This window comes from Oratosquilla oratoria, chromosome 3 (genome assembly GCF_046742065.1).
Source record: "Oratosquilla oratoria isolate Oo_2021 chromosome 3, ASM4674206v1, whole genome shotgun sequence".
In the NCBI taxonomy this organism is placed as follows: Eukaryota; Metazoa; Arthropoda; class Malacostraca; order Stomatopoda; family Squillidae; genus Oratosquilla; species Oratosquilla oratoria.
The window spans coordinates 12,543,066-12,551,776 of NC_134779.1; positions in this window are offsets into that span (position 1 = coordinate 12,543,066).

Genomic DNA, 8,711 nt, shown 5'->3' on the forward strand with positions numbered 1-8,711 from the left:
TTTAAAACTTATACACGATTCCCCGATTGCTGCACATCCTGGCAAAGACAAATGTGTTACTCAGGCTAGACTACATTATTTTTGGTTAACTATGCGTAAGGGCATACACAACCACATCGACTCCTGTCATTCTTGTGCGAGTCACAAAGGTCACATTAGCGGTCATGTTCCAATTCTAAATTACCCTACACCTTCAAAACCCTTCGACACAGTAGCTGTCGATCTTCTTAAGTTACCTCTTACACCCAATGGAAACAAATACCTTTTTGTCTGTGTCGACCATTTTTCTAGATTCTGTATTCTTGCACCCTTACCAGACAAGACAGCACAGCACGTTGCAAAGACAATTATTGACAACCTCATATGCCCATTTACGACACCCAAAACTCTAATCTCTGACAACGGCAGCGAGTTCAACAATGAGATTCTTTCGAACATTTGCGAGTATTTCCAAATCAATAAATGTAATACTACTGCTTATCATCCTAGTTCAAATGGCCTCGTTGAGCGCCAAAACAGAAAGATTCTCAATGTTATCAGACATCTTGCTTCTGACATTCAACCTTCCTGGGATGAACATGTTCCCATGATTCAAACGTGTCTAAATTCTGCAATAAATAAATCAATATCAGTCACCGCATTTTGTTCTTTTTGGTTCAGATAAACAGCTCCCTTATGATCTTCTCCTTTCAGATCTACCTCCAATCTATAATTTCAATGACCTTGTGAAGGTTAAAGTAGCAAATTTTAATCACCTTTTCAAAAGAATACATAATTCTCTCCATCTAACGAAGGACGAAATGGTCCGTTTGCACAACAAATCAGCCAGAACTGACACCTTTGATATTGGAGACATTGTTTACACTCTTAACCACACACCTACCTCTAAGCTTTCAGCAAAATTCTCGGGTCCCTATCGTATCCTTGACCACGAATCCAACAATAAAGTAAAGGCACTCAGTTTGCAAACTAGGACAGAGACTCTGTTGCATAAAGATCACATAAAAAAGGTTCCTCGTGGCTTAGACATAGAAGATGTTAATTCCCCAACTACCTCAATTCAGGATAGAGACGACAGCTCACGAACCGTCTCGCAATCCCCGCCAGTACCATTTTTCCATTATAATCTACGTAACAGAGCCACACCTTCATAAATGTATATTCTTTGTATAGGTGAACGGAAATAATATCTACTTTCCAATATTCTTAATTTTAAGCTCTCTTGTTTTTCATATATTTTATTCTTGTATATAATCCTAATGCCAAGGCCGTGTTAAGGACCTTGCCTTGTGTTTTGTTCTTGTTTCTCTGTGTGTACAGTCACCGGGACGGTGACAATAGCGTGGCCGAGCATTGTAAGGCGGCAGGCAGACGAATTCCTTCCGCCCACGGACGATTTCTTTCAAGGAACAACGGGCCTCCTTACACGGGCCTCCTTACCCAAGAGAAGCCCCTATGAGGCCCATCGAAAAGAACGACTCTTTCATCGCGGGACCACAGCTGCAGGGACCACCACGGATCAGAAGGTCACCTAGTGACCTCCTTCTCCATAAATCTTTCAAGATCACCAAACAAACATGAGAACTCGCTCAATCCAGGGTCAGAGTTCACACCTACGGCTCTGGCCCCCTCTTGCACCTCAAGACATTCTATTGGCTACCCTTCTCGGGGGGCACGCCCATTTTTTCATATGATTGGCTGCCTTCTTGTGGCCACGCCCATTTCTTAATTAGATTAAGTTTAGCTAGGAAAATCTGGCACCTCTAAAGTTGACTTCGGAGCTGCCAGGCCAAGATTGTATCAGATCAGGCTCACCCCAATAAACCGGAAGAAACCCATCCGCGTTTTCCACCAAAAACCCCTCCAACATATATATATATATATATATATATATGTATATATATATATATATATATATATATATATATATATATCTTAGTATCTCTGTATTTAGCGTATGCAGCAATTCGATGCACACCCGCTCTCACACACATATGGTGTAGCGTGGTCCTTCCAACGACAATGCCAGCGTCACCCTAGGAATTTTCATTGTTCTGGGACCAAGCTAACCGACCTTTCTTGACGACACCCCTTGATAACAAAATATTCTTGGCGCTCAGCTCAAGAGGTCTAACTTGAACTATAGCCCCAGCTGTGTCTCAGGTGAGCCACTTGCATCGGCCGACGCCTCAACCGAGGCGACCCAACTTCCAAATATTCCTTATAAGGCAAGAACCTCCTTTTTCATAATTGGTAACCTTTGTAAACTGCACATATGTATAATGTATAATGTAACAGCCCTCCGACCTTTCCTGAGGGCTTACCGTGTATTTTTAGTTAGAACTGGACCAGTAGAATTAAAGCCAAAAACTCAGCCCGAGTTTCCTTCTCCACCATTCTAATGTAGAGTAGCACAACCTACACACACACACACACACACACACACATATATATATATATATATATGTATATATATATACATATATACATACACACACACACACACACACACACACACACACACACACACACACACACACACACAATATATATATATATATATATATATATATATATATATGACGTAAGTGGAGTAGAAAACACCGGAGTCTTAGTCTGAGTTTATTCCTGACTAGCTCCGCAGGAATAATTTTTTCTTTGAAAAATCATACCTGCGAAACTAGTCTGAAATAAACTCAGACTGAGACTCCTGTGTTTCCTACTCCACTTACGTCAACCTGTTAGAATGTCTTAACGTGTGTATATACATATATACAGTATATATATAATATATATATATTTCTAAACAGAAATGTAGTAGCACACACACACACACACACACATATATATATATATATATATATATATATATATATATATATATATATATATATATATATATATATCTTGCTGAGACATTCTGACAGGTTGACGAATGTGGGAATAGGAAACATATGAGTCTTAGTGTGAGTTTATTCTTGACTAGTTTTGCAGGTATGTTTAAAAAAAAAAAACATACCTGCGAAACTAGTCAGGAATAAACTCAGACTAAGACTCCGGTGTTTTCTACTCCCATTTACGTCTCCTTTGAGAAAGCATACATGAGAAACAACTTATGAATAAACTCAGACTGACTCCTGTGTTTCCTACTTCAACTTATATATATATATATATATTTTTGATCATGCTTTCTCTTTTGTTTTTGTTTAATGGATTCCATTGAATCGACCCAAACCCTCAGTACATGATTCATAAAAGCACGATTGTTATTGGTAGAGGTACTATTACTCCATGTCTTTGATTTTTTTTTTTTTTTTTTCAATTGTATGGATTTCTGAATGTGATTCGACTTCACCTTTATGTTGTGTTTCGTCTTCACTGATGGTGTACTCTGATGGTGGTCTGTGATAAGAATTTTGGGTTCTATATCAGTATCACGCCAACACTTTTTTCATTTGAAATATCTGTACATTTTTAATGGAATGGCTAGGTTAGGTTATATAAAGATAGGAGCTATTGGACCGCGTAAGTTTCATGTTAGATATCCGTGTTTGCCTGATTCTGGAATTTTACCGATTTTTGTTTCTCGTGTTAGTGTCGTGTGTGGTGGGTTTGTGCAAATCCCGCGGCTGCTGTGTTTTGTTTTGTTTTTCGATCACGCTCATGCTTATTTGTGGTATGTCCAGATTGTGTGTGTGTGTGTGTTTTTCTTTTTTTAGTTGAGGGTTTAGGAGTGTGCAGGCAACAGGTCATGTTCGTTGTGCAGTGTTTGTTAATGTCATGTTGTTCTCAGGTACGTTGATTTCATCGCTAAAGAAAACACGAACAAAGGTGATGCCGGTGACCACAGCGGAAGCTTTGGTTCCATCGCCTTGGGTTACGTGTTGTCATTCCTGTACCCCAGACAGTTCAAGGATAGCAATACCCAATCGTGTCTTTACCAGTCTCATATTACCACTTAAGACTTATCAATATACATAAATTGTAGGATCTCCCAGACTTAATCATGAAAAAATTGGGACCCCATCACACTTTATTAACCCGCCAAGGCTTGTCTGCGACTGATGGCAGGACCATGTCGATCGAGAAGTTGGCATGACGTCATTGTCGTTGATGCCATTGTTCGGCGGACGTGTTATGTTACACATTTCTCTACACTTCTCTGATCCATCATGAATACATATGTGTACATTGCCCTACGTGTATTCACATCAATATAGTCTGTATACAGTATGTACCTATATATGTCGTTGTTGGTAACTTTTAATCACTTATTTCATGTCATACTTATAAATATGGGGTCAACAATAACCTGCGATTCTATCCTCGGGGACAATATCGCACACGTTGAGTCGTAGAGCTGGTAAAGGATAACATTCAGGTGGTAGCAGAACGGAGGGATGGTAAAATTTGAAGGTGACCATCATTCTGTTTGCGAGTGGAAATTTGTCTCCTCTCTTAAATGAATGCTGTGTGGCTCTAGTCCGTAGAGGTGCCACTAAAGTCTCTAGAATATTGTCTGCATAAAAGATACATAGTAGACAGCATGAAGAATGTAGTTTTGGTGTCTATTCTACATTGTGATGGGACAACATCAAAATTTTCAACGATACCGATACAAGTCCCGATACTGCTCTAGACTTTCGATTCCGATAAATCATTAATAAATGTACTTTGTTCGTAAAATATTCGTTTCCCAGACCAAATGCAGGGCCTGAAAATAGACACGAATTATAATTATTGCAGGTATCGGAATCGAATTCATATCGGAAAAGGAAGTCTAGAGCAGTCTCGGGAATCGGTTCGGATTTTTTTTTTTTTTTTTTTTTTTGTCATCCCATCACTAATTATAATTGAACTCAGAAATGGCAGGTCTTGTACTGGAGCGATGTGTGTACACGTATGATGGATTTCGTGCATTTTGGGAATGGGTAACGTCCTAGTCTTGCTTCTTTGTCGCAGAATATGAAGGAGACCTGGAGGCTGATGCCAGCGTCCCACTCTGTTTGATATAAAAATAACGATGACAGTTAAATTAGTGAAAAGATAAGCGGGGGTCAGGCCTGTTCCGGAGAACAGGCACCGATCCCTCGGGGTCGTTACAGATCAGTGGATCTTAAAGGATTTTCAGCCCCGATACCCGAATTTTAGTTTTTATAGAAAAAAGGACGAGCATGAACATACAGTAAATAAATTAATAAAGTATTATTCGAAACGAATGATGCACTACTTTAAGAATACCTACTCTAGACGCAGGTCACGGACTCGGTTCCTCTCCGGTGACGTTCTAGTGCCATTCAATTTCTATCCCTCCGATGTTGTCCCCAAGGCTAGAAACGCTGGATACTACATGGAAAATAATGATGATAATTAAATAGATAAATAAATAAAAAAAATTAATAGCCTGGCGACAACCCGAATGAAAGGGTGTGTACAGCCTGGTGTTAGACGCCTGCGGCCCTTTTGAGCAATCGCGAGAGTTCTAGCACTAGAACTAGTGCCAGAAGTCGGGGTCTCAATCGATCGAGGCTTGTTCAGGCTGGGAGACGCCCACTGCAGCTGCAGGAGGGCTTTTAGCACCTGCCAGAATGAAATATGAACAGCACGCCACGATTTAGGAGGGGATTCGTTCTTTTGGATCAGTTTATATATATATATATATATATATATATATATATATATATATATATATATATATATATATATATATATTTACATACAAGCATAAAGGAGAAATCACATAGGCTCGTAATTCTAAGTATTGGGAGGGTTCTGAAGAATTTGTTCAAAATAAGTCATATTTTAATATAGATGTAATAGAATCCAGTGTGATAAATTTGTCAACAACTTAGATTTAAGCCAATGATTGTACAAACTGGAGAATTCTATTATTAACCCATTCAACTCCGATGACAAGATGTCTTGTCATTTGGTCAAATAAAACAAAAAATCATAATAAAACAACAAAATGTTTGATGATCAAACAGCACCAGAAAAATATGACGTCGTCAGTCCTCCTCGAGGAGGACTGATGACGTCATATTTTTCTGGTGCTGTTTGATCATCAAACATTTTGTTGTTTTATTATGATTTTTTGTTTTATTTGACCAAATGACAAGACATCTTGTCATCGGAGTTGAATGGGTTAAGAGAGTGATGGACCAAACACCAACAACCCGGAAACGGAATCCGTAGCCCATGGGGAGGGATTTCCCGACAAACTTTCCCCAGTTCCTTTTCCTCACTTCCATGCATTTGTGTGTGTATATATATATATATATATATATATATATATACATATATATACATATACATATATGTATATATATATACATATATATACATATATACACACACATATATATATATGTATATATATGTATATGCATATATATATATATATATATATATATATGTGTGTGTGTGTGTTGAGGAATGGACGACAAAATGAGTGGCAGGGTGGTGAGATAAACACCGAGAACCGTTGAAGTTTTATTAACTGACGTTTCGCTCTTAACAGAGCTTCTTCAGAGTGTACAAACAATCGATTTAGATTTATTGATTTACAAGAAATACATCTTGTTTGGGTCTCTACCCATATTCCTAGAAGGCATAAAAGTATGCCTTTTACAATAAGTTACATGTACATTTGTTAAAATATGTCAATATATGTTGCGCTGTACGGTCTCCACGATCTAGCCGACGTGGTTAGTGTCCTATGAGTCCGTCGCGTCCCATCCGGTCCAGCCGACGTGGTTCCTGCACTCGTCGCGTCCCATCCGGTCCAGTCTAAGGCATCATGCGCAGTTACCTAGGTGAAGAGAAGAAAGCATTAGTCCTTGGCTTAAATTAAAATGTGTCATAAGTCAAAAAAGTCAAAAATCAGCAAGAGAGTACAGTCGAACAGAACCCATCCGTATCATCTGGGGGGCGGCACTTGAAGGAGGCGTCCCAGCCGATACGAGCTAAGGGACACCGTCAGTCGACGGATGAGTCCCCCAGCCGAGGTCCTGGGGCCCGCACGTAGAAATCTGGTCGCCGGGCAAAGGGCCACATAATGATCTAGCCCGTTTGCGCCGGCCTCTCCACAGTGGATGCAGGCCTCCGGCTGTCCCGTCACCTCCGAGAAGCATCGATACCCGAGACGGAGTCGATGAAGGGTGACTTCCTCTATCCTGGAGAGACGGACTCCAGGGGTCAGTCGCTCGTACGCTGTGGCAACTTGATACCAGCGTGCTGACGGCCTCTGGGCTGTTAGGTTCCTATGGCTTTGTAGTTCCCTCTTGGCCATCGCTCTCGTTGCAATGGCCAAGATCTCAGTTCGGCTCGGGAGGACACCGATTCCGCCTTCCATGTCTCCTGTGGCCGCTCTTCTGGCCACCCTGTCTGCCGCTTCATTTCCCTGGATGCCGATGTGTCCCGGCACCCAGTTGAGGACGACTGATCTCCCTTGCTGACGGAGGGCCTTGAGCTGAAACAACAGTGAGGTCATTAGTTTTTTCTGGTCAGTGTGATACATTTTGGATATTAATTGCAACAGAGCTAAACTATCTGTGTGCACAACTACATTACGTTGGTGGGTGTTGAGAGCATGGGTCAATGCTAGACCCACTGCAACACCCTCTGCTTGCGTCGAGCAGCGAGTGCCCAACACCCTTACTCCCTGTTCCTCGTCCTTCGTGACAAACGCTGCACCTGCCACGTTGTGTACGGGATCCACGGAGCCGTCTGTAAAATAGACGACGCAGTTTTCCTGGGCGACAGATCTCATTGTGGCCTCCGCATCCGCCCGCAGGCGCGGCAGCGGCGTACCGCGTCGTGACGCCATCACACTGATTCTGGCCGGTGGATTCTCCCAGGGGGGAGACTGCACATAACCTTCCACCGGCACATCCCTCCTCTTCTGAAGGATAAGGTCATGCAGGTGAAGGTCCCTTATGCGGTGTGCAACCCTCGCTGACCACCTCTTCTGCGGGAAGAGATCCGGATCTTGCTGGAGGGCGCTGATTAGCCTTCGCCGCAGGAACGAGTCATGTTCTCTCTGAATGACTCTTATGGCGAAGGCTACCACCAATCCTGAGATCCTCACACTGATAGGCACCAGTCCCGCCTCTTGCTGCATATTGGCGACCAGAGTCCAGCGCGGCGCGCCCAATATTACGCGCAGCGCCTGGTTCTGTACTGTCTCCAAGTCAGCCAACCGTGTTGCGGATAGACCAGCCAGAGCACTGCTGGCATAGTCTATCACCGGTCGAATTGCGCTGACGTAGAATGTCCGGAGGACAGCGCAGTTGGCACCTGCCTCTCTGGTCGCCAAGGACTTCAAAACGTTAATCCGGCTGAGGACCCTTCCCCGGATGTATGCCACTTCAGTCCGGAAGGACAGCCTGGAGTCGAGCCAGACACCTAGGTACATGTGCGTGCTGACCCACTCCACCTCATGTCCCTGCAGCAGAAGCCTGTCCCTCGGTGTCACGCTAGTGCCAAAACACATGGCTTTGGTCTTTGGTGGCGAGATCTTGAGGCCAAGCTCTTCGCATTTGGAGGAAATGCGGTCGAGGCACATTTGCGTCCTTCTGGCCTTGGTCCTTCTGCCTGCCACCACCAGCGCGACATCGTCTGCGTATGATAGGAGGCGGCATCCTGTGGGTAGAGGGATGGCTATTAATGCACTCATCAGCACGTTAAACAGGGTGGGACTGAGAACCCCA